The sequence below is a fragment of the Acanthopagrus latus genome, chromosome 3 (assembly GCF_904848185.1).
Source record: "Acanthopagrus latus isolate v.2019 chromosome 3, fAcaLat1.1, whole genome shotgun sequence".
NCBI classification, from domain to species: domain Eukaryota; kingdom Metazoa; phylum Chordata; class Actinopteri; order Spariformes; family Sparidae; genus Acanthopagrus; species Acanthopagrus latus.
In genome coordinates this window covers 23,511,508-23,532,787 of record NC_051041.1, presented here as the reverse complement: position 1 = coordinate 23,532,787, position 21,280 = coordinate 23,511,508, and the positions used below count along the sequence as shown (strand labels likewise).

At 44.0% G+C, this 21,280-nt stretch overlaps 2 long non-coding RNA genes across 3 annotated transcripts; both read right to left on the bottom strand.

Annotated features, from left to right (window-relative positions):
- Positions 1 to 403: 403 nt before the first annotated feature.
- On the bottom strand, positions 404 to 20,245 carry LOC119017427. Of its 2 annotated transcripts, XR_005074424.1 has the most exons (5): positions 18,304 to 20,244; positions 3,947 to 4,032; positions 3,478 to 3,744; positions 2,888 to 2,989; positions 404 to 2,405 (listed from the first exon to the last, which is right to left on the bottom strand). It is a non-coding gene; the product is annotated as an uncharacterized LOC119017427 (long non-coding RNA). The 2 variants fall into 2 exon arrangements; XR_005074423.1 differs by having other exon boundaries at positions 3,478 to 4,032; positions 18,304 to 20,245.
- LOC119017428 lies at positions 12,395 to 14,022 on the bottom strand. Its single transcript, XR_005074425.1, has 2 exons — positions 13,878 to 14,022; positions 12,395 to 13,219 (listed from the first exon to the last, which is right to left on the bottom strand). It is a non-coding gene; the product is annotated as an uncharacterized LOC119017428 (long non-coding RNA).
- Positions 20,246 to 21,280: the final 1,035 nt, after the last annotated feature.

Genomic DNA, 21,280 nt, shown 5'->3' with positions numbered 1-21,280 from the left:
CTTTCATATAACCTGAACTGCGTGCTCAGACTGAGCGAGAAAAAAAAAGTTTTTAAATGCTACACTCGTAACACACCGAGGAGGGAAAAAAACACTCTAAAGAAAGAACATGAATTCTCTACTTTAGACTTTAAAACTTTACAGTCCAGCTTTTTCAGATCCACAATGATATTTTATTCACTGACTGCTTCCTTCAACCTTGAGCATTTCATAAAGCATCGTGGTCACTCGTTTCACAGGTTATAGTGGGCACACAATAACGATGATACAGTGGATATGTTCAAGGTTCAATTTGATTTTTATTCAATTGTCATTCGATACAGAAATACAAGTTGTCTTTACACCACACATGTAAAACTTTTTTTTTTTTTCATTCTGGTGGAGTGTTGAGGATGAGTTCAGGAGTCTCACAGCCTGAGGGGAAGAAGCTGCTCTGTAGCCTGGTGGGACGGCAGTGGATACTTCTGTACAGCAGCAGGGTGAACAGACTGTGCCTGTGATTGTCTCACTTTGGTGGTACCACTGATGCTCTGGGTGGTTTTAATCACCGTCCTGTCCTTGGCCGTGAACGAACCGTGCCGGTGTGTGAATGTCTCCAGTCAGGATGCTTTCTGTCGCTGGGCTCAGTGGTGAGTCCCATAGAGACGACAATGAACAGAGACAAAAACAGCTCAGTTACAACAGAGAGAGAGAAATAATAACACGATTAGGATCACACAGGTATAAAAGTTCACGGTCTCTCAAGTCCCTCATCATTGTGGTTGCTTTTTCCATTCACACTAAATCTAAATGTCCTTAATTCAGTTTTGTTTTTGGTGATCCGACTTCATATAATTTATATTTCTGGATACGATGTGTTGAATCTTTAGGCCTCACATATGCACTGCTGGACGTTTCTCTCGGCGAAAATAGAAAAACACACAGGTGGAGTTCCGGAAACAATTACGCGGGCTCCATATTGTTGTGATGTCACTAAATCCTGCTCGTGTGTCCGCCCGTTAAACTCAGACTTAAGGTGAGCATCGAGAAACGTTCGCCCTCCAGCAGAATGAATATGAAACAAGATGTGTTCACAGGGTTAGGGTTAGGAAGAAGTGAAGCCTCGCCATCCGAGTCAAGTCACAAAAAGGCATAACGCACAGTTTTCAGTGGAGGGGGACTTTAATATAGAGTACATTTCTCTGAGTTTCTTTGTGAGCCCACACATACAGAGCATATGTGCATTTTTGTGCACAGGTCCCACTTTAAAATAGTTCTGGATCACAGTTAGTCTGCCTAATAAAGGGATGCAAATATCCAGACTGGAAAAGAAACCCTCCCACAACACGTAGAGCATAATCTGTCTGTAAATGTCTCCCTTGAAACCCATTCTAATGACTTTCTTAAAAACAGCATTTTAAAGGGCCATTTCACCCAGACCACAAAGCTGCTTTCTTTCTGAGTTGCAGGGTATGATTTGCGGAGGTGTCGAGATATCCCTCTAGGATAAATTCTGCCACCGCTGTTCAGATTTTCAGAATAATCCTCAGCTTCCTATGGTTTTGAGTGGAACTGATTTTCACTAGAAGGAGTTCAAATCTGTGGTTTGTTGGGAGTAACTGAAACACTTGTCAAGTGTTCTTTTTTTTTTTCTTTTCTTTTTTTTTTTTTTACCATTTCCTGAGGAGCAGCAGTGAAGTTATCAAATCAACTCCACCGTATTTGAAGCTGTGGCCATGACTCCCGTATACAATGATGCTGCAAACTGCTGCCTCCTCTCCGTAACCTGTCTACTTTTCCCTCTGTTTCTGCATCTGTACTGATGTCTTTTTTAAGACATTTCACTCCTGTTAACACTCATTTCCTGCTCCACTGGAAGCAAGCATAGCTGCCCGTGAGCCCCCCGGCAGGCGGCTTCACCTCTGCTTGGTGTCCAGGGGCTCCAGAGAGACAGCCAGCGTCTGCCTGCAGAGTCTGGAGGCCAGGCAGGACTATAGGATGGGGAGGGGGGGGACTGCTGCACCGTAAACCGTAGGGGGGTAAACAAAGGGGCCGGGCTGCTTTTACTGCCTTCCCACGCCAGGCAGCAGCAGCAGCTGACTGGAAAGTGTTACCTGGAATATGCCGAGTGCTCCCCCCCTCCTCCCCCCTCCTCCTCCGCCAGCAGACAGCCAATGTGAATGCAGGCGCAGTGACCCAGGTGTACAAACAGCAAACAGAGGGGCCACATCAAAGGCTCTCATTAAAAGACAATAGACGCTGCCCTCCTCCTCATCTCCCCTGCCTCCACTCAAGTCCTGCCAGGGCCTCTACCCCAACGCTCCCCCTGAGACCAGAACGCTGCCCCCTCCTGTCCAGTGTGGGGGGCGAGAGGGGACGATCATAGTGTCATCCAGGATCCAGTGCCTCCAAGTGTCATATTTCGTCTGTGGTGACGAAATGATTGTCACAACAAATGGAAAGACAGCATCGAATCTTATGGTCAATTAATGCCCGTGCTGTGGATCTGTTGAAAGTGTGTAGTCTGATATTTTTAAGGACTGTGAAGTTCACCTCATCAACATGTATAGAACACCTCAGTCCAGATATAATGGGACCAGGTCATTGTCTTGTTGTTGACAAATATCTTGAAATATCTAAACCTGACCAAATGTGCAGGCGCCTCCTGCTTGAGTCACATTTGATGAAATGTCTCACTCTTTCTTCAAGAAAAAGTTTGAATATGTTTGTGACCTGTCTTCAACGGGAAAATAAATGGGCCTGGAGTTGGAATAAACATTGAAAGTTTCCAGTGGGGCTGGGCTATACGTCCTTAACCCTTTAAAAGGCTTTATTGGTGTTTACTTTAAACCAGAGCCCACTGTGTCATTTTCCAACCTAAACTTCAATACTTTATCAATTCAATTACCTTTTTGAACATTCATGGCATCCATTAGTTTATAATATGAGGATCAGTTAGCACAGTCGTGACACTGGCCTGTATTCAATCACCGTGAGTATCAAGCCTGGACTAAAGATAAGAGGAAAAAAATAAGTTTTGTTAGCAAGGATGCACACTGCAGACACTTCAGTCCATGAGTCATAAATCTTGTGGAAGTGAATGGAAACTGATGGCCGCCTAGAAAAGGAGACAAAACACATGTGAAAAATGAAAAAGGTCAAACATCAGACTCATGGTCAGTCAAATATGTGCTGGTGTTTTGATTAATTCATTTTCATTGTGCTTTAATTGTCTTATATATTGTACTATACTTCCCTTTCTTTTCTTTTCTTTTGCTTTTTTAACGGTTTGATATGGTACCAACATGACACACTATTGGTTATAACTATGTCGCTATTTTCAGTGCCAGCTTTTAATGTTTCTCATTTATTTTTTGGAGATTTTTTGGTTTTAAATGATCAATCTCTTCTCCACTTCCTTTATTTCAAAGGAACGGCCTCTTATATTTGTCAGCGTTGTTGTAGGTGATTTTGATCATGCATTTCCTGTTTACTTACTCAGATTTACTAGTAACCCTCTGTTACTTGATGAGTTTTCTTCACCAGTCTCTCTGAAAAATGAATGTTCTTCACCATGAAACCACCTGGTTATATATAGGATAAAAATATAGCAACAGCACGCCGAATGCAAAGCTCCTTCCTTTTTATTATATTCCTTATTATCACCTTCTTATCGTTACCTTCAATGAGCTGACTATCCCTCCCAGCTGTCAGTGCAGATGTGACAGATGTGCAGTTGATGATGACGATACAGGAAGTTAGCACCTTTAAGAAATAAGTTATTATTAGATTTCCTCTCAGAGCAGTCAGTGATCGTTAGAGGAAAACAACTTCAAAGTTGATGCAAAAATCGAAGGCAGTGCTTCATCTGGTCACGCTTCCCCTTCCTCCGCCTCATCTCGACATCACTGCGCGGCTGCGTTCTCTGATGTCAACTTTGAATTAGAAATTGGGTCACTATAGTCACCGGGTGAAACTCTTGGGATTGCTCGCGCAAGCATTTCTGCATCAGTCAGAAGATGTGAAAGGCAGGCAGACGTCATCACTCATTCCCTGCAGAAGGATAAACACAAACACACACACGCACACAGACACACACATTTTAAAGCAGAACCCTAAAGGCCCTGCGCTGCGCCGTTAGATGTGAGCTGGCCTGGGAAAAGCCTATCTGGACTCCACAGACAGCAGCAGCCTCCAGCTTTGATGGGGAAGCCTCTTTGTAGTTGGCCTGGAGATGGCTTGTTAGTCAGTAAAAGTGAGGGCTAAATGGCTCCCTAACAGGAAGCAGTTTACACGGTGACGCTCAACCTGCCTGTGGCCCTCTATTGTCCTGAGCCCCATGTCCCACTTCATTACCATTTCCATAAGAAAGGAACAGTAATTGCCCCTTTTCTTCTGCTGCCCCTTCATCTTGGAGTGTCTCCTCTTTTTCTCTCTTTTTTTTTCTTTTTTACCCCCCCCCCCCCTTCCTTCTTCTCCTCCTCAGTCCCCTTCTACCTATCTGTCCCTCTCAGAGAAGTTCATACAAAACTGGCTGGATATTACTTCACTTGATTTGACACGTTATAATCTAAAAGTGTGGATTGTATGGAGATTATCTTAGCGAGCTGTTATTTTTGTAACCACTCTTTCCTCTCTTTTAAAGGTGCAGTGTGCGATTCTGGAGCCAGATAGCTGATTATTGCGCCTCATTCCAAGGCGTTCAAATACTGACGCTCTGGGCTCGGTGGGCCGGGCTGGACGCAAACTCAAAGCGCGGGCGTTTGATGACCCAGGCAAAGAAACTCAACAACTGCACACGGTTAAAACGTTACAAGAGAAAATTGTGCTAGTGCATCACTCCTACAGGAAATGACATTTTTAGTGTCATGATATCTTCCATAAGGACCCAAAAGATCCAAAGCTGGAGGCCCTGTGACTCTCCTGACCTTTGACCTGACGTCAGATGGAGGACATGTCTGATCAGTGCAGAGAAACTCTGTCTCCCTGGGTTACCACAGGCCGACAGAATGCCAAGTTCACCAGTTCAATTTTAGATGCTTTTCACAGTAACACATTGTACGGTCTGTGTCATATGTTAATTTCTCTACTTATTTCTCTACTAATTTCTCTACTTATTCATATATATATATAAATATATTACACATTTTGTATTCATTGTGCTCGAATATGATTCATAGCTGTGAGACTGCTGGAACTCTAACACAGTGATATCTTGCCCACAATTACTATAAAACCACAATACGGCGGTTCTGCACTAATTGATAGATTGCGAGACAGTCATCGACTGATACATCATAATATCTGCCTGACTCAGGATTACAAATTGCCCCACTGCCGTGTCGGTTTCGCAGGATTTCACATGGCCTGAGATGAAACGGCGTGTAAGAAAGTGCCAATGCATTGTTGACTGCGTGTCTCTTTATCACACACGCTGAAAAACTGCAGCCGATCCACGTCCATGTGCGTCATCATTCCAATGTGAAATAACCAGAGACTGACAAATTGCTGAGCTGCCAGAAAGCAGAGTGAACTCATTTGCAAACCACTAAACAACGTGTTTGAAAACGGCTTATTTCATTTTAAAAGTCGGGGAATTTCCTCAGAACGTCAAGGAAAACTTGATCACTTCATGTATTTGAAAAATGTGCGTGATTTTTCCATTCTTATTTATTTATTCATTTATTGCACTGCGAAAGATAAAAAAAAATATATATATATATATTTTCCTCTGTGTAGTTTTGTCTGAAAAGGGAATGCATGAATAATTCATTTTAGGGGGGTGCTTTCCAGTTAATGATTTTAAGACTTCAGCATCCATCTGTATACAGCTGTGTGCAGAGTGCATGGTACATTGTTATTTGTCTAGTTCATTATAAAATATGGGGAAACATTCGCAGTTCCTGCGGGGACACACGGATCATTGCTGCAAACAGTTCCAACCAAGAAAAAAATAGACCAGGGATAATGAATAAAACAAACTGATGTATTCAGCAAATGTGCTTAAAGGACATTTAAGGCAGTTGTCTTCATGAAGTAATCAATCATGGATGAAATATGTGAGAAACTGTATGGAAAAGAATAGGAGGCATAGCAAAAGCAGGCCCATTACAGGACATTCCCATGGATTTGGAGATCAATGCAGTGGAATCAACACTTGAGAAACGAGGCTGGAGAGGATGCACACACTCTCACACTCTCACACTGTGCCCCATCACAGGCCATCCTCACCTCACTTTGAACTTCTGAGGTGACAAGGGGTGAATGCAGCCACAACCGAATGATATCTATGCGGAGAGAACGACCAGCAGCAGCAGCAGCAGCAGCAGCAGCAGCAGCAGCAGCAGCAGCAGCGTGGATACATGCAAACAACCACAGTCAAACATGTTGTTTCACACACACGCCTGGCAGGACACCTGGACCCCGCTGATCCCAGCACAGCAGAGAGCACTCCTTGAACACCAGATAATCTTAAAGGTTAATGTTGTATATGTAGGGTTGTACATGAATCATGCGTGATTTGTGCTGGTGTCAGTGGCTCGAGATGCTCCTCCACCTTGATAAGAACACACTTCAGCCTGTCTCCTGCGTTTCCTGAGGCCCTCCATGGGAAGGCTGCAGGTAGAGCTGCTGTCAAGGGAAGGGGAGGGTCACAGGACCCCCTTGGTGACTTGAACTGTTTTAATCATGGCCCCATGTGGACCCCGACAAAAGAGCCACGTCGGAATCACCGTCTGCTCTTTTGTGTCGGGGGGAGCCACCGAGGCTGGGAGCAGGCTGCGGGCTCAGCCGCTGCTCCCATCGCCACAGCAGGCCTCCTGTTTATTTGCTTTGGAGATTGTTTTATCCCAGGTGACAGTGAAGGTAGCAGGTTCCCGGGATGATATATTGCGCTGTAATCGTTTTTTACCAGCCGACCAACCAGTGGCGGATGTCAACAGAGCCAGCGTGGGGAAGACACACACACACACACACACACACACACACACACACACACACTCCTAACATGCTCCACAGACTTTCATTTCATTACATGGAGCCATTTCTATAACTGAGAGATCACATTTCTAATTACATATGAAGCACACAGTTCTTGTTCAGTAATCTACTCATAACTGATCAAGCTACTAATTGCATTTATGAGAAATCTGTCTTCAAATGTATTTTATGATTTATTTCTTATTATTCATCTATATTCCAGCAGCCTGCATTATGTTGATACAACCCCCAATTGATTATTAAGTGTATCTGTCTATTATCTACATTCATTATTATTCATTGCTAAATTGTTTTGATTCAGTTTACTTTTATTGGCTATTGGTAATTCATCTAAAACTGAATCAGTAATGACCTGAGATAAACACACACACACACACACATACACACACACACACACACACACACACACACACACACACACACCTCTTATTATCAACTCAAATTACCGGCTTTCAGAATTTCATTGATACCATACAGCCATTAATATCCATTTCCCAATGTTTGGCTGATAATTCAACAATTCCGACATTTACCATGCGACCTAAGTTCCAGTGTTATTGCTGCTGCACAAGTCGTTTGTTAAACTACCTGCAAAGCCTGTTGCGAGCATCGCTGTGCTGGCTTTCCAGAGCTGTGACGCCAAACTGAGATGAGAGATCTCTGGATACGTGCTGCTGCAGAGGGGTGCCTCGTATGAACAGGTCCTTCTTACCTGGCTCAGACATCACTGCGTTATTGTCATAACAGCAAGTACAAATTGCAAATAGGATCATCTTCCACTGACTACCATTCTGTGTAACCATCAACCCAAGAAAAAAGACACGTGATCACAGCCATCTACACCACCATCACCATGACAACTCCCTGAATTAGATCCAGGTCTGGTCTCCAGTTTTTGTGAAACTATTATTACCAAGGTCAAGAGGGAAGTTTCACGCTCCATTAGTGAGTCATTTAATAGAATGATAGAATTACAAAGAATTGAAAAGAAAAACCTCAAGTAAGGTTTAAGTTAGTTGGTTTCTTCCAACATTTCATTGAAAGTTCATGACGTTTATACTAAATGAAACAATTCAGGATGTCGTGTTTTCTATATGACTGCACTGTAACATCACATCAAATGGAAATATTTCAGACGTGCAGATGAACCAGCTGATCAACGTTGATCAGAGGGCCCCTTATTAACTCTCCTGTCACTCCTCGGCTGCTTTTAAAGAGACACAGCTGCCGACACACACTTTCGACGTTTGGTGACATTTTCATTGATCCTTGCAGTGATCGCGGGCTAAATGGCCCCCCGGTGTTTATTACAGAGGAGGACGGAGGGGAAAACATCTGTACAAATGTAGGAAAAGTCCGCTTAGAGCTCAGATACTGCTCTCTTGATGTGGGGGGAAAAAAAATTGTAAAAACCTAAAGGGAGTTTTGAATAGGGTGTCTGGTCATACACTGTTTGGGTGACATGCTCTTTTGCAATTGGTCGTCCTGTTGAGGGTTTGCCTTCCCGCACAACACAGGCCAGTCTTTAAACAATGCATGGTCACCCTCTGGTGGCCATGACAGTAACCACTACCACTGTGTACCCTCATGCACCACGGTGCCTTCCATATCCCCGTGCATTACATCGATATCATAATTCAATCTTCTCCCAATGTGAATCCCAAACGATGTACAATGGGTTTTTTTTTTGTTTCGTTTTGTTTTTTCTTTCCAAAAAGCATATGCAAGATTGATGACGAACGAGCCACAAATCACACAGAGAGGCGACGAAAATGCACGTGTCTCCACAGTTCCACTTTTCCGGGGCCTGCTTTTGTCGCCATGAATATTACACTGGGAATCAAATTACAGGCCCGGGCTTTGTGAATGATTGATATAATGCAACAGCATGCAGCAGAAATGACTCCGGCATGTTTTATTCATGAGGGGTTAGATAAACAATAAAATCTTGGCTGAAAACATGAACACCCACAGAACAATGGATTCATGAGAGTGGCAAACACATTAGACTTTTGTATAATCGTTCATTCTTTAGCGTTATCGCTCTGAAACGTATAAATTCCCCCGGCCTGAGCGTAATTTGAATTCTGGTGTCGGCAGGAGCGGAATCAACCGCCTCTCTCTGCTTTGAAGATTTGGACTTCAGAGAGAGACACTTTTGAACACATCTCATCAGACTTTATGGAATTTATATAAGTGAGTTTGCATTCATGTTGGACCTCTTTGAATTGGACACTTTTTTTCATTTGCGCCAGTGTCTTTCACCCCCCCCTCCAAACCATGACAAACAGAGGCATTAGCTCCCTAATTGCCGAGATTACCAATGAGATGCCTTATGAGTTACCAGGGTTGCCTCCTAGAAATGAAAGCCCCGGCCAATTTGCATGGGAGGTAATTGAATCGCCTGCAGTGAGGGAGCGAGGAGACGTGCCACGCATCACAGCCCAATTGGCTTCTCTGAGAGTGTGGCATGAAAAGCCATTTCCAAGCGCTGAATGCCAAGGGTTTGCGCTCTCATTCACGTAGAGTCCACTTCTCGCAGCCGTTCCCATCCACTCCAGTGTTTCTCCGGGGCCGCTTGATGGCTGCTGAATGGGGCTGCGTTCGGGGGGCCCGCGCACTTATGGGGAAACGACCAATCACTCCCTCATCTGGAAATCCTGAGAACAGTCACGGAAAAGAGAGGGGGGAGAGACGGCGGTGTGTGGGAACGTGGGATAAGATGAACTACTGCTGTACGATTCTGTAAAGCGGGGCTGAGAAATGCACTGGGACAGCGGTGTGATGTAAATGTCATATGTTATCAACATGTGCAAACTGAATGTGCTGATGAGGTGAATAATGGCCACACACACACACACACACACATGCATTCACAGACTCAGGCCCTGTGGGCATTTGTATTCCCTGTAAATGTGAATATAACACACTTTTATATAGAAGTCCCCATATGCTGCATGTAATGTGTTTTCTGGATTGACATTCTGATACGCTGAATTTCCCACTTATCTCTTGCTGCCGCATTTCATATTTTTTGCTCATTTGCACGTTCTGCAAATACGTGTCCCTCTGTCTTGGCCTCATATCGCAATAAAAGTAAATAGTAGCCTCACGGTGCTTGTCTCAGACTTGATTCAACCATTTTACAACGCATGTTTTGCATGTACTGCAGACTTTCTTCGTGTTGCAGCTTTACGTTATTTTGAGTACATTTTCAGATGTTTCTTGTGACAATACTGTGCCTATTGTTCTAGTGAGGTGCAGGCAAAGAAACCACTCGGTTAAAGGGATATTCCGGTGTAAGTTTAATCGATGTTCTAACACACCGCGACACCGAGTAGAGATAAAGTTCGCGGACCACTAGCAAACATAGTTTTAGCATCCTCAGAAACGACCACACGTCCAAGTATAAACCGCCATCAAAAAGCCACAAATAATGCTCAGAACAGCACCAAACTTCAGCAACATTACAAACTGGGTCCCAGCACATATTTTGAGGCATCAAACATTTGATGTCGTTGCTGGATTTGTTGGAAAAGATAAACAAAACTCACCACTAAACTTACACCAGAATATCCCTTTAAGCTTAGGAAAAGATCATGTTTTGGTTTGAAATGCCAGCTTTGGTCACCACAAATACGGCTGCAGATTTCTTGACATATCATCAAATATACACGATTTGAGGGCTCCCCGGTAGCTCTGTTGGTAGAGCGTGTGACCCATGTACAAAGGCTTTGTCCTCGCTGCAGCAGCCCGGGGTTGGAGTCCGACCTGTGGCCATCTGCTGCATGTCACCCCCCCTCTGTCTCTCATCCCATTGCCTGTCATCTCTCAAGCTGTCCTGTGAATACAGCCATGGAAAGGCCAAATACCAGCCACACACACACAGCTGGAAATTGTCTCGAGTTCTTTGTAAAAATATCTGTAGTGTAATGCTTACAAATGTAGAAACACTGCAGTTACAGGCAGTCCCCTCCCCCCCCGTGCCACCTTCTGACTTAACCAGCCAATCAAACATGAAATGTGAGAAGATGGCAGTTACCACCCTCCATATCACAGGAAAAAGAAGAGGAACTCATCGCAGTAACTAGCTAGCTACTGCCACAGTGTGTGGCTACTACTGCCGCACAAAATCGCATTGGAGGAGGTGACTGATGAGAGAGAGACACTCTATCTGCAGTGCGGGTAGATATCATAATATCTATATATATAAGTGAAAATCTGATTCTGATTCTAGTTTGGGTTACTGGCTCCTTTGAAAAGAACTCTCAATGCCATAGCAACTCCTTAAGAATTACTCTCAAGAATGCCGCAAACAGTCACTTTCGAAGTTATGCTCCGAGAGACCTTTATCAACTTTGAAGTGATCATGAAATAATTCACATGAAAGGCCACCGCAGGAGCCACCAACCAGACTTAACTATTTACCCTGCAGCTGCCATATTTGCTGGCTTTTCAAAGATTTTGAATATGTTCTCAGTGATCAGTTATTCTGCAACAGGTCCTTAATACCTTAAAGTGTTTACTGAACAGATAGGGATGAAATAGTCGGAAATACAAGAAATAAAACAGTTACAAAGTAAAAACAAAATAGTTGGTATTTCCAACTTCAAAACTAAAGGCATCCAAGCGCATCTGCTCAGAGAGAACGCCCACTGCAACATTACTGATGATTACTGATCAGAAATCTCATCATACAGTGATATGGCAATGCTGATATCGAGGTATACAATACTGACATTTGAATTTGTCACAAGGTCCCAGGAAAATATAAGGAAATACATCATGTATCATGTTATAGCCTGAAATTACTGTGATATCGTTTAAGGTCACATAATGTAAGATGAGGAAAAAGAAAAGAAAAGAAAAGAAAAGAAAAGAAAAGAAAAGAAAAGAAAAGAAAAGAAAAGAAAAGAAAAGAAAAGAAAAGTTAAGCAAATGCAAATGGTACAAGATAAAGTCATGATCCATAACACGGTCAGATATTTCAGCAGGTGAGTACTCTCCCCAGTCTCTGTACTACATCCATCCAGGACCTACTCTTAATCACAAGAGCTTGCTGTGGAGCTGTATCCAATGTGAGGATTTATTTCACTTTTAGCGGCTTGAAAAATACACATCCTGACTTCATCCCGATCTGACGCCTTTGGGATGAGCTGGAGCATCAGCTGTGAGCCAGACCTGCAGCCAGCTTCCAAAGTCTTATGGAAAGCTTCCCAGCAGGCTGTTACAGCGGGAGGTTAATGCTCATTGCTTTGTAAAGTTCAGGTGTCCACATACTTCTGGGTATTTTGTTTGATTCCCATTAACTGTCTTCCTCGTTCATACACATTTCTTTGCAGCATCCAGCAGCTGAGTGATCTTTACATCTCCTTTATTTGCAGACATGTTCCGCGAGGGGGTCATTTACAGCATATGGATGTGAGCGCAAAAAGCAAGCTGAAATGAATGCAACCTTCTATCTTGATGGCTTCACAGCAATGAAAGTGATGTGACAGTAAGAACAATATTAATTTCCTGCACTCCGTGTATCATCCTGATGCCTGTCAGCATGGACGGACAACAGATGAGGGCCTCCATCCTTTTCATTTGCTGCCTCTGCATCTCTTTTGTCATTAGAGCACTGAGAAGGGAAACAGACTCCGCTCTTATTTATTTTTAGTCCGGGCCTCAAATGGGAATGAGGCCGATTACACTTCCAAGATTGACAATTTTATGCTGCCAAATTAAAAGAACCCTCTGAATTAGCGAGATAATTGCATGCAATCTCCCTTTAATGGGCCTGTCAGTGATTACTGGCTGCCTCGACCAACCCTATCAGTGGCAGGGGAGGGGAGTGTGCTGAAATGAAATGTCAATCATATTAGAATAAATGAGTAAATTAGTGCGAGTGGCTCATTGTCAGAGCGAATCAGTCCTAACGTGCCACCCTCCAACCCGCGGCGGGGACTGACAAGCCGAGGACGGGAGGATGAAGGGACGGAGAGAGACAGAGAGAGAGAGAGAGAGAGAGAGAGAGAGAGAGGGAGGGAGGGAGAGGAGGGGAGGAGTAAGGGAGACAAAGAAATTACATGTGAGCACATGGCGCTGACAGCTTATGAGATGTACAATTATTATCTTCAATTGGTGAGGCGCAGCGTTGTGGCAAAGAACAGTCGACAATAATTTCTCTTCATCTGCTCTTGTGTTCGCTTAGGCGGCGTTGTCTGCTGCCAGCTGCAGGCCTTCACAGCAGCACCGACTGGAGGGGAGGAAATGGAAGGAAGTTGCTGAAGAGGGCTTTTTAAGTGCAGCTCCCCAATATTTGCTCAACATTAGTCTCTTCTCTTCAAGGACTCTCTTTGTTTCCCACGGAGGAATTTCACCAAACGCACCGTCCTACCTCACAAATTACAATGTAAGCATGAATTAAAGAGGGACTCTCCTCTCTCACTGCAGCCCATATAGATCTGTCATGCATGGTTGGCACGATGATGTACGAGCGATTCCCTTAAATAAGCTGATTCAGTGAGAGAACAACTCTCAAGTAATGATTCCTGCGTTTTGGCAATAAGCTTTTTAACGGCTTAGTCTAATTCTCTCACTTTTATTGAGACAAGACAGAAAAAACTGATGCATAAAATTTTTTCACGATAACTCTACCTTTGCTCACATATTGTCTAGAATGTTTGTTTACAAGCTGGCCCAGCCCAGGATTTCTGGCAGCCATGATATCTCTCATTTGCCGAAAAGGACTACAGAGGCACCAACAGACTGCGGAGCCACATCAGTGGCATCTAAATAAAACTTGTATTAACCTTGATGCGGCCAGTTCGTCTCATTTAAAGAGACATCTTGTGTCATGGTCTCATTAGTAAACAAACGGCTTCAATATATTTGTATTATGACAAATAAATCACCTTGAATATAGAAAAAGTAGCTATTAGTAGTCTATTCATCTGGTCTGACCCGTCACAGAAAAACAGAGTCGCGGCAGGAAGTGTGTGGGGATAGTAAAAAAAAAAAAATCGTAATATTGCTCCAAACAGCTTTTCCAGTGAAGTCCAAGTCTCCAGAAGCCCAGTGATCCCTAATTGATTTGAAGAGATGTTAATTACACTCATTTTACAGCGGCAATCAGTCACTGTAGCCGCAGAAGTCTTAGCACGCACGTCAGCTAGCCGCTTAGAGCCATATCAATGTCATTTTTTTCAAAACTAGCCCTCATCCACTTCAGGTGTTTGCTGCAAAGCAGTTTCCCTGTGAAGCTCCAGAAATGTTTTTTTTTTTTTCGGGCCACACAACTTCACCTGACATGCCATCAGCAAGCGGGTGAGAAGATAATTCATTTTTGTGTGAACTGTTCCTTCAATAGACCTGAGCAAGGCCACATGAGCTGCGCTTGCGTGTGGTCCAAAAAGCATTTTCCCCGCAGACCGCCATTATAAAAGAGATGCCTGTGAAACTGCTGACAGGAGACCTCCAGCTGCAATGGACTTTTAAACCATTCTGGCATTGTATGAGTAAAACTTTCCCAGCAGCTCAAAAAGGCGATTTCATCACACGATCGATCACACAGAGGGAAATAAGACCCATATGTGAGAAAACATGAACACTCACACCGCTAAGTAGGAATAGCAGCAAGTTTCTTTTTCTGTTGTTCCCATTTTGCCAACAGCGCATGAATGCTGGCATGGATACTGTAGATGTTGTGGCGAGCGTGTTTGCAAAGAGTAGCCAACTTACGTGAAGTGACTTCTTAAGTAATTGCCAATAATTAAGAGTCCCCCAATCGCTCCGTATAGGTCGACTGTGACAGCAGCTTATTCTGGTCCATTTACGTTTGTGGGCGGCGACCTCTAGTGGGCACTAAATTATTACAGCAGCAATAGCGGGGTGACAGATGAAGTGTACACGGTCCACACAGGGAGGGGATGGGGGGGGGAGACCACTGTTTACGTCCAGCAGGAAACCAAAAGTAAACTGTAAGTTAGTTACGTCGCATACATTATGTCATTTAACTTACAGTAAAACCACAAAAAACCTAGGCAAGATGTTTTGTTGCCTAGACCTAACCAAACTGCAGCCAAACGACAAAGGTCCTGCAGGCCTGTCGCTGTTGTTTTAGGAAGTCGCTGGCAATCGACCTATTAAAACGATTAGACGTGTCAGAGAAATATTGTGCTTAATGTTGCACTTTGGGTATGTAGAATACAGTTGGTCAGTAAGAGCTGAATGAACTGTCTGATTGAAACAGAGTCGATTAGAGTGCAGCTTTCTCAACCAGACCACCAAAATAATTAGCCAAAAGAAGCTAAAACAACTTCATATAGCTTACTGACTGTTTAAAAAGGATGGAGCTCCGGGGTCTGAAAGGTGATGCGGAAGTGCTTTAAACCTGCACTTTTTTCTAATGGCAAGCAAAGGCTGAACCCCACTGGTTTCACAAATAAGTTCAAACTGTATGTAAGCTTATGGGAAAATGGCCCAATTTGTCACTTGATTAATTACCCCAGCAAACAATTTCCCAATGAGTTTATGGTCTCAATTGTTAGTTTGAAGTCTTTGATACGACATGATGTTCATTATATAAATTATGGTCCCATTAAGGTGAAAAAAACAAATGTGTGGCTCCATTGTGTTTGACAAGTCGCCACGACAGAGTGTCTTCAGGTTCTCAGTCAGATCCAGTCAGGTTACTCACCACCATCTTGTCAAAATAAGGTCACTTATGGCTCCAATAGACCACAATGGCAATAGCTGTAATGTCAAACTTGGGGTAACAAAATGGCAGTCAAATCAATGGGTGTCATCACTGTGGGTTATTACTAGGTGTAGCTCAGGGATTTGGGTGAGACTGTCCGTGTGAGTTACATTTTTCTTCCATATATTTAGGAGACTTTTAAAAGTGGAATTTTTAAAGTAGTCACTTCACCCTGATCTCCTGGGTCAAACTTCAAACACACTGTATCCTACATTTCCCATAATGCAACCAGTAGCATCTTCTTCTTAGACACCTCACGGCCTTGTGAATTCTAATGTCTTTTAAACTCAACGCTCCTGGTGACATAATCAGGGGTCATTTTCTCGGGCTTGTCAGAGCTCTCACAGAGCCACAGCAGACATTACACAACTGTGCTCATGGGCTGGAGTCCACTTATCATAAAGAGGGAAAGTGAAAATGACCTTTCTGAGCTAAGTCAGTGTAATTCTCCTTTTTATTTTGCCAAAAAGAAACACTTGACAGTGTAAGAAGTTGTGTATTTCGGGGTTTCTGGTGAACAAAACATCTGAAGTCTGTACCCTCCAACTTGCATCACTCTTATTCCAAGTTCTGCGTCTCTCTCTCTCTCCCTCACACTCAGCCCCTTCCCCTACGATTTCCCACAGGCACGGGGAGCTGAGTGTAAATCAAGGCGAAATTCCTTCAGTTCGACAATTCATTTGTCCACAGGCTTGTTAGGCAGGAAGAAGGAGGAGAGGGAGCGCGTGTCAATAAATCATCTGACGCCCAGCTATATTTATGCCCACAGCAATGAGTTTAACAAGGAGAGCAGTCCTTGAAGCAATATCCTAAGTGGCACTTCATCCCTGTCTCCTTCTTCTCCCCCCACCCCCTCCCTCCCTCCCTCCTCCCCCTCCTCGTCTCACCCACCCCCCACATCTTCATCCCTCAGGAGGCTTCTGATTGTGAAGTGGCAGAAGATGCTTCAGCTATAGCACGCAGACAGAGAGAAGATGGACCTAGACACCCGCTGCCGTCTCTCGGCTAAAATTATCCCATGAGCCAGAGATTTGGAGAACTTCATTTCCTTGTTCATAATTAAACTCCTCAACCTTAATCTGACCCAGTCATTCTCCTGCCGGAGCCGAGCTGGGGCTTCCTGCAGCGCTTATTGAGCCCTACTTATTACAGGGATCAGAATCCATCCTGCACTTCAGCTGCCAAGTGTGGGTCACCCTATTCAATTATTATTATTATTTTTTTTTTTTGCCATTCATGGCGCAAGGAGATGATAGATCCTGGAGATCCTGCCAGTCGCTGCTTTCACATGCTGGTGAAGAGCGAGTTCAGGAGAGGTGACCGGGATTTCTGTCTCCCACAAAACCATCGCACAGTCAAAGCACGCTGTAACTACAGAGGAAGACCTAAAACAAAGCACTCTGTGCGCCTCGTCCTGCATTATCCTCGTCACGCCACAAGGTGGCACTCCTGAACCAGCCCTCTTCACTTCCTCTCTGCTTCTTTCCCACACTCTTCCACCCACTGCTAGCTTAATTACTGGCATAAAAGAGGGAGCTGTTTGTTCTGTTCTCTCCTCGCAGACCATCATCTTTTCCTCTGACTGAGAGACAGACACTCTTGTTTTGCTGTCAAAGCAGTTTGCGGATCAAGAATAGCCCGGCTAAATAATTCAAAAACAGAGCTTTTCTGCGGTAGATCAACACTGAAAATAGCAGCTGCCCCTTCCATCCTGACCTTCTTTGCCAATTATCTTTCCACTCAAAGAGCTCTTATTATGAAGACTGAAAGGAAATCAAACACATCTCCGCTGGTGTTCCCATTTGAATGCGACGGCTCTCGATTAAGCTCTCACAAAGGCAAGGACAGCACCTGAGCCGGTATTGTTAATTTTGCAGGTAAACCAAAGGTGTCATAATCACAGCGCTGCCGCTACACCCTCTGACCTGCATGAGCACCAGACAACATCTGAGACGAAAAGGAGAGCGCGCAGGTTATCAGGCACTTTCACCAGCTGTGACAGAGAGATAGCCTGGAAGTGTGTCTGACACCGTGGCAGCATTAGTAGATTTGTCAGTGTCAGCCCCGCTCCCTCAGCATTGGTTTAGTATCGTAGAGGAAGAAGAAAAAAAAGTGTGCGATCCATCCGAGTTCACCCCACAACTGTGTGGGAAGGGAAACAACAGCAGCCGGATGATCAGCTCTGTTTCCATTGTTGCTGCACCCTTTATGAAGCTGATTTAGTGTGAGCCCCAGAAGTGTGTCTTGTGCTTGGCTACATGATTTTGAGCCGGGGTGGAGAATGGGATACAAGCTCGGCTCCATACAAAAGCCCCCGGTGCTCGGGTCGCAGTGGCGAGCCTCTGACCTCTGCCTCTCAATGGGCATTGTGTGGCCCCGCGGACCGGAGGGTGAAACAATCCATATAGGTTTAACAGGCATGAAGCAGGACGGATAAAGCTAGGGGACTCTGGAAGGCGAGGTTGTCATCCGAGCCAAAGGGCCTTGCCCTCAGTGTGGCGCGGGTCAAGGGCAGTAGGGTAATCTGCAAGGGGGGAAAAGGTCAGTGACATGTCGACAGGAGCTGGCTGAGGCCCACTCACCTGAACCAAGTCCGATTAAATGTGCGCCTTCTTCCTGTTCTTTTGACTGTGCTCGCATCGTGTAATGTGTTCGTATCCATCTCAGCTCTACAGAGTTTTTCTCTTTCTGAATAGCCATGTCCGTCGAGTGCTGCAGGGATGGTGCATCTTTTTCGGCTAACCTTGACGTTAGCGTCGCCTTGATTTCTTTGACAAAAAGCCCACTGGATTTCTTCAGTTGGACTTTGAATTATTGCAGATAATAAGCTCCGTGAGACACAAAACATTGTGATGCTTGATCGTTTTCGGAACATAATCTTCAAAAATGAACACCAGTTTCATGATTTTTGAAGATGCTAACATTAGCTTCAAGCGAACATGGCCTTTACTACACCACACTGCACACACTACTATGAATTGATCGGTTTACACATTGTGAAGTTAGAGTTTGAATATTTTACAACATAAGTCCTGACTTTCAAGCTAATGTCAACTTGAGCAGTCTTATTTAGCCAGTTGTTTGCAACGTGGGGTATACACCGACACATTTTACGTCACAAAACAAAACGTGAAGATCAGTTAAGCCTGCGTTAACCAATGCCCTTATTTCAAGCGCTTAACTAGAAACCCATTTAAAAAAAAACCCAATAACGTCTAGACGAGGGCGGCCGAAAGTGCAACCACGCTAACTTATTTTCCAGGTTTTAGGATTCACTCCTGCTGCACTCTTTATGGCAAGGAATGTCCAGAATTCAATGGGTCACAGCGCAGACGAGGGGATTAGTATGCCATGACCTGCTTTACAGTCAGCACAAACAATAGCCTCTCTTTTGTTTTTCGTTCATCGTCTCAAAGTTGCACGCATCACCTTTTAAGGTTATGTGTGACCGAGCAGCGCCCCTTGCACGCTTTCATGTCAAGTCTCACCATAGTCGCCGTGTTCTTTGATGTAACCTACTTTTTTCGGGCTGTTCTGGTTTTAAAAAAAAACAACAACAAAAAAAGAATCTACAGCCGAATTCCAGGATTAGGCCCTGTGTCAAATTAATTCAGTTTTACCGGGGCTATGGAACAGATGGCTGTTTCGTTCAGGACTCAGGGTAGTTTTGTTGCCTGGCAATCTCCAGCCAAACCAAATCAAAGACCATAAACTGTCACTTAGGGGCAGTGGAATCTGGTTTCGCACGCAATCTTACTGCGAAAGCATCAGTCATCATACAACCACATCACGCTACTCAGAACCTGGACAGAAATTAATTGATGGTTAAGATGCAGAGCCGATAAGGAGATGGTCCTTTCCAGGGTGGCTCTCAAGAAGAAGAAGAAGAAGAAGAAGAAGAAGAAGAAGAAGAAGAAGAAGAAGAAGAAAAACATCACATTGCAGCACAGCTAGCTATAAACCCTGTGTTATGGGAATATTTAAGTGACACGATAGGTGATTAAATATCAGATAAAGGCACTGTAGACCCACATTTCAGTGGCACAGATGCACTTTAAAGTCCCTACCGGAATATGATAGGAATATTATTGAAGGCCTTTTAATCAGATAACCTTATTTTATGCATCCAGGGTTTAGTTACCAGTACTGATCATGACTAATGCTATTATAATTAAACACCAAATAGCTATAATTTAGGTTTGGGTCAGTTGTGAGACATGTTGACTTTGGGAAAAATGAGAAATCTGAATATATTCTACTGGATTTCCAGGAGATTACATCATGTTTTATCATTATAAGGCTATGAAAAGCCACATATCTCTGTTAATAAAGAGGGGAGGAGGTTATTCATACTTCAGTATGAAGTAGCTACTCATTTGTTGTCTGTTAGCACTTAACATGGCCCGTAGTGGACTGTGAACACCGCATCAATTTGTTTTGCTGGCAGTTTTGTTGAGTAAATGGATATTTCTCCACTCTCATATGTGTGAGTCATTATTTTTATTATGTTATTATGTGATTACTGTGTTCGTTATACCCAGCAAACTTGGTGCGAGCTCTATAATGGAATATGAACTCCAGTGTGGTTGCTGTGGGACTGGTTGTTTTATAGGGCTTTTCCACTCGCTCTCTCCGTTCTCCCTCCGTGTCTCTCTGCCTCGCTCGCTCATTGAGTCAAGGCGGGAGTTTACAGGAACAGCAGGCAGGCAGGGCCTTGTCACACCGCGGAACGACACAGGAATGTATTGTATGCGTTAGAAAGACAGGACAGCTGGGGCAAAATAGTGCACCAAGTTCCCCAAACCCGGCCTGTGCGTGTGAAAACGGGTTGTATTTACAAACCCGTGAAAGGACAATCAAAATGAAGTATTACACGTTGTTTTGCGCGGCGTTACGCAGTACGTTACGTGTCGTTTTGTGCTGTAAAACAAGAGTCACATACACGCACACACAAGTGAGCCGCGGAGGAATCCTTAAGGTTGCCAGTGAGTGCTGCGGCACTGAAAGCACACACAGTAAATTGAGGCTCCGGCGTCGTGGAAAACCCGGACCGGAGTTTGATTTTTATCTGAGGCAAAAACACGTTTTAAAAGTGGAAAAACAGAAGAGGAAGGTACGATAGCGTTTTACACCGCTTAACAAATATATTATACCAAAGTGTGACTGTTAAATCTGCCGTATTTCAACACGTTCGACAGTTTTTTTTTAGCTCCTGTTTGCTAATGAAGTGCCTGTGCATTGGAGGGAGCGGTTGCTGTACTATGACCTCTATCTAGACTTGACTATCTGTGGCTCAACAGTGAGAGCGCCAGACACCAGCTACACAGGGAGTGAAACTGGTTATACTGGTGGCCAGCAAACGGGGACATCCTTGTGTCAAGAAAGGTCTGAAAGCAGTCCACAAAATGTCCTCAGACATTGAAAAAAAAATGGGGAGGTTTTTTCTTGCCTGGATTCAGCATTCAATGCAGTCCTGAAGCCTCTGCACCAGGGCAGACATGTTGAAATGATGTGGGAAAGTTAGCAAGATGTTAGCCTCCATGCAGACTACATATGTTT